The 5403-nt window shown below is 38.5% G+C and overlaps 1 pseudogene; it reads left to right on the top strand.

Moving 5' to 3' along the window:
* Nucleotides 1-1930: 1930 nt before the first annotated feature.
* Nucleotides 1931-2848, top strand: LOC121293671 (annotated as a pseudogene).
* Nucleotides 2849-5403: the final 2555 nt, after the last annotated feature.

Genomic DNA, 5403 nt, shown 5'->3' with positions numbered 1-5403 from the left:
AAATTTTGCTATTGCACAAAAAATATGTACAATGCACCCAGGTAAAATGCAGCACAGAAGAGGGCAAGATAAATTGAATATTGTTACGTGAGCTTCACAATTTTGCCATCTGTTTAATCAGACTGAACAATCGCTTACTCTTTGGACAGCTTTTAAATTAACTCCAGAACGCTGAGAACAGCTACTAATCATGATGTGATAACTCACATATGTGTATTGTCAATTTATCTTCTCACTGGTGTGAATTATCACCTTGCTGGACATTGAAAATCTCATTCCCTCCCATTGAATAAAGGCTTAATCATCTTGAGCCAGCTAATCGTGGAGAATTCCCAGTCTAGGGATTTTGTGAATAATTATGACAGTACTGTGAATCTCTCCATCTGGCTCATAAAAATGTATTTCGATCATGGCACATACATTTTTCAAAGTGAAATGTGGATTTTGTCAAAGCTTAAGTGAAAAAGAGGGATTTATGTTTTTTTTTTAAGAAAAGTAAAGTATAAGCAGACAAAAAAAAGTCTCTCTGAGTGAGTTCCAAGTCTGCTGGCCTGGTTCTGAACAGTTTGATGGCACTGACAAAAAAAACAACATGAATAATGACTTTTAATTTGCACCAAATAAAGAAAACATCTGTTAGATAGACATTGTAGCAGCAGGAAGGTGATGTCACTGAAGTACTGCAATTCACACCCCAGGTTCTGCCATGTAATGATGTCACTGGCTGGCAAACAGTGATGTCACTGACTCATATCAGGAGCAGTGCAAGCAGGCGTGCAGATAGCACAGCAAGTGTGAGGTCACTGATCCATAGGGATTCTCCTGTATTATATTCTGATGCAGAACAGGAAATTGATTGATAAGCCATTTAACCCAAACACAAGAATGTGGTGCCAATAAGGAGCACAGTCCTCACAATAATTTGGGTTCATTTATATATAGGTTTTCAGCTAGCTGCAGGACGGAGAAGTTGGATTAAGACTGTCCTGGCCCAGCTCAACTTCAGATAACCTGATCAGGATGCTCAATTAAATAGTGCCTGAGGGTGGAAGGTCCACATTGCACCTGCCAAGAAATCTATGGGGATGATTTTCTCTGCTTATTATGAGTCTTAACATTAGAATCAAATGCTGAAAGATTTCCTCTGGTGAAGCAAGCTATAACTATAACTGAGAAGAACATAATTATGATTTATTGGAAAAATCAATAAAAGGCAATCTAAACACATTTCTTTATGATATATATATAATAAAACAGCTAGAATCAGCTGCACTCGCATCTAATCACAACAATATGTACAGACATAAGTGTGTATGTGTATGTGTATGAATCTGTTTATGTGTCTGCTTGGAAATGTGTACACTTTCACATGTTTATAAATGTGCATTTGTGCATGTATACATGTCCGTTAAATGTATGTATATGTCTATGTGTATGCTTCAAGACACCTAGGGATTGGCAACAAATGCTACCCCCGTCAGCAACGTTCACGCCCCATGAAAGAATTAAAAAGGAAAATCATGTGTGTGCATAAAAGTATTTCATGGAATTGAACATGGGGAGTTACATTGGAACAAGGTTGTGCGTTGGCTGAAGTGGAGTGACAGGGCAGGAGTTAATTGTACCAAGGCAGCCAAATTAAATACAGTCCTCCATTTTAAAGTTATATATTTTGTCATTACTATGTAACACTTTGAATTTCTATTGTTATTTTTAGTTAAATAACACAACTGCTGGGACTTTAGTAAGCAAGTTAGTTTGTTGGAGCTTAGGAGTTCCTTTGGCATGGCCTAAGGAACCGATAGCTGCAAGACCAAAGTGCCATACCTTGCACAGTCGTCGCATCTGAACTGGGGCCCTGTTGGGTAACAGTTGAAATTTCTCTTGTTTGTGTTTGCTCTAAGTTAACTTCAATTTTACTTGCGCAAGGATGGCGGGGATTTTGTTTGAGGGTATTTTTGATGTGAAAGATATTGACCCAGAAGGTATAACGTTTGATAGAGTTTCACACGCGTGATTTTCCTTTTTAATTTTTTCATGGGGTGTGAATGTTGCTGGCGAGGGTAGCATTTGTTGCCAATCCCTAGTTGTCTTGATGCATTCACATAGACATATACATACATTTAACGGACATGTATACATGCATAAATGCACATTTATAAATATGTGAAAGTGTACACATTTCCAAACAGACACACAAACAGATACATACACACACACACTTATGTCTGCACATATTGTTGTGATTAGGTATCAGTGCGACAGATTCCAGCTGTTTTTTTTATATATAATATAGATATATATCCAATAAATCATAATTATGTTCCTCTCAGTTACGGTTATAGCTTGCTTCACCAGAGGAAATCTTTCAGCATTTGATTCTAATGTCAAGACTCATAATAAGCAAAGAAAATCATCCCCACAGATTTCTTGGCAGTGCAACATGGATCTTCCACCCTCAGGCACTATTTAATGCTTACACTGTGAGACTGAATCCTTTAAAATGGACCTGATACTTGATGTGAACATTCAAATTTACCCTGTTTAACTCGGTGACAAGTTTCGTCTTGTGATAGCAAGTACTTTGTATGAAGATGGAACACCGGATGATGGAGAATACAACCCCACAGATGACTGGCCATCAAAGGCTGACCAATTTAAGCATGTCATGTATGGAAAAGTTTATAGAATAGAAGGTGATTATAGCTTGACAGAGGCAGCCACAAGACAATCAGCCTATGTATCCTATGGTGGTCTACTTATGAGGCTTCAAAGGGATGCAAATGATTTATATGGCTTTGAGGTGGATTCCAGAGTGCATCTGCTAATGAAGAAGCTTGTTCTCTAAGATACATGGACAAAGATGATGGCAATCCTAAAATTTCTTGGCTTATCAATGAAATCAAGTTTGTTTGTTGGTATATAGGCAGCAAATCATTTATCACACCGAATGTGTAAATACCCTACATTTCCAATTTCTCTGTTTCAAAGGAGATTATGTAGGAAAGTAACCAGTTAAGGAAAATTATTCACCTCATTATGTGAACTAAAGAAAGTTTTATTAAGTTGCTATTAAGTGAAAAGAAAGCATACTTTCTGTAATAATGTGTACAAAATGGATACATCGGTTATTGAATTCTCCAGTGTCCAAATAAAAGTATGAATCATCAATAGCAGTAGAAGGGTATTTACAATGTAACAAATTTAAAACAACAAAAATATCTTACATAAAATTATTGAACTTAACATAGAAAAATGTCCCAAGGCACAGCACAGAAGTGTTTTCGTAAAACAAGCAGTTTCCATTATAAATCGGTATGCAAGAACCTATAATGCAAAAACTGGCAGGAAATGCTTACCTACTTATGAGTGTGCACCTATAGATGCATGTTTTTGTATATGTTTATGTATGTGTGCATATTTATGTGTGTGTGTACCCCTAGGAAGGTGTGACATTTAGGCTTGTGTTATGAAAACAGAGAAAAAAGTAATATTACAGACCATCAAAGCCAATCTCTGTCCAATCTTTATCTGCTTTTCATGAGTAAGTAACTTAAGATTGTCTATATTTAACTATATAAAGCATTGGCAATAGCTCAACTAATACTACATCAGATAAAAGTATGAATCATCACTAGCTGTAGAAGGGTATTTACAATGTAACAAATTTAAAACAACAAGAATATCTTACACAAAATTATTGAACTTAATATAGAAAAATGTCCCAAGGCACAGCACAGAAGTGTTATTGTAAAACAAGCAGTTTCCATTATAAATTGGTATGCAGGAACTTATGCAAAAAACTGGCAGGAATTGTTTACCTACTTATGAGTGTGCACCAATAGATGCATGCTTTTGTATATATTTATGTACGTGGGCATATTTATCTGTGTGTGTGCCCATAGGGAGGTGTGACGTTTAGGCTTGTGTTATGAAAACAGAGAAAAAAATAACATTACAGACCATCAAAGCCAATCTCTGTCCTATCTTTGTCTGATTTTCGTGAGTAAGTAACTTAAGATTGTCTATATTTAACTATATAAAGCATTGGCAATAGCTCAACTAATACTACATCAGATTAAAAAAAATGACCTATGACAAGAAATTTACTTGGAGAACTCAGACCCATTTTGGTCCTTTTCCCTGTCTGCAAACAAATTCTCTCCCCCAAAAATGGGCACTTCTCTCCTCCTCCTTTAAACTGGAGGTATCGATGACAGGAAGTCACAGGAAGTGATACACGTATCAGAGGCAGAGTCGAGTGACCCGATTCCGGTTCCCAATGTTGCTCTGTGATATGCTCCTAGGAGATTTGGCACTGTTTCATGCAAGGAGATAGTAAGACAGGCGACCAAAAGCTTGGCAAAAGAGGTTGGCTTATGGAGAACTTTACACGAGGGGAGAGTGATAAAGAGGGTGAATGTTTCAGGGAGGATCTCCGAGATTAGAGCTGAGGCAATGGTGAGCAACTAAAAGTGGAGATACGCAAATGGTCAGAATTGGAAGAGCGCAAAAAAATTCAGAAGATAATCAGGTTGGGTGAGGTTAGATTCATGCATTCATACATACCAATGTTATCCCAATCAAGACCATAACTCTTTGAATAAGGACCTGTAGATACACATTAATAACCCACACACTCTTATTCTCTCAGACACAATACTGGTACCTAACAACAATTTGCATTTACAATGAACCTTTTAAGCAGAACACATCACAAAGATCTATTTTAAATCTATTCTAATTGAGTCTCAATGGATGTCCTTGAAACGACAAAAAATATGGGGAGATTTGGGAAGATGGCACAAGGGTCAAATAGACATGGGGATGAATTTTGAGAGGAGCGAGTGTATTGATCAAGCGTTCCCTCTCCCCACTCACCACATCGTTACAAAAGTCGGTTCTAAACTTACCGACTTGAAAAAAGGCCACCCACACCGATAATACACTGGGGGCACCTTATAGGAGCAGAGAGGGGGCTTCTATCCCTCAGCAGGACTAAGTTCCACTTTCAAGGGCTGCCAGCAAATCTGATTGGCCGGCAGGTCTAGCAGTCCCAGCAGTGCCAGGACTCAGTAGTGGACATTGCTGGGACTGCAAGCAGGCTCCTGCAAGGAAAGCAATGGACCCCAGTCTAAAGTAAGTCCTGGGCTTATAGTGCAAGAAAGGATTGGGCACCCTGCAGGGAGTGCGGGAGTTGGGGGGGACAAGCTTTGGAGGCCAGGCATGGAGGGGATTTGCCCCCAATGCACATAGGACACCCATTAAAAATGCAGCCCTGTCCTTCCCGCTTTTTCTCTCCAGATAGTGAAAACGTGGACTCCCCACCCTTGTCCGCCCGCCTACACCAACTGCATTATGCTATGGGCAACGTAATATTCAGGTCAAAGCTAAAAGCAAAAA

This window comes from Carcharodon carcharias, chromosome 22, assembly GCF_017639515.1.
Source record: "Carcharodon carcharias isolate sCarCar2 chromosome 22, sCarCar2.pri, whole genome shotgun sequence".
Classification (NCBI taxonomy): Eukaryota; Metazoa; Chordata; class Chondrichthyes; order Lamniformes; family Lamnidae; genus Carcharodon; species Carcharodon carcharias.
Note: the sequence above shows the minus strand (reverse complement) of the source record. Positions and strands in the feature narration are given on the sequence as shown.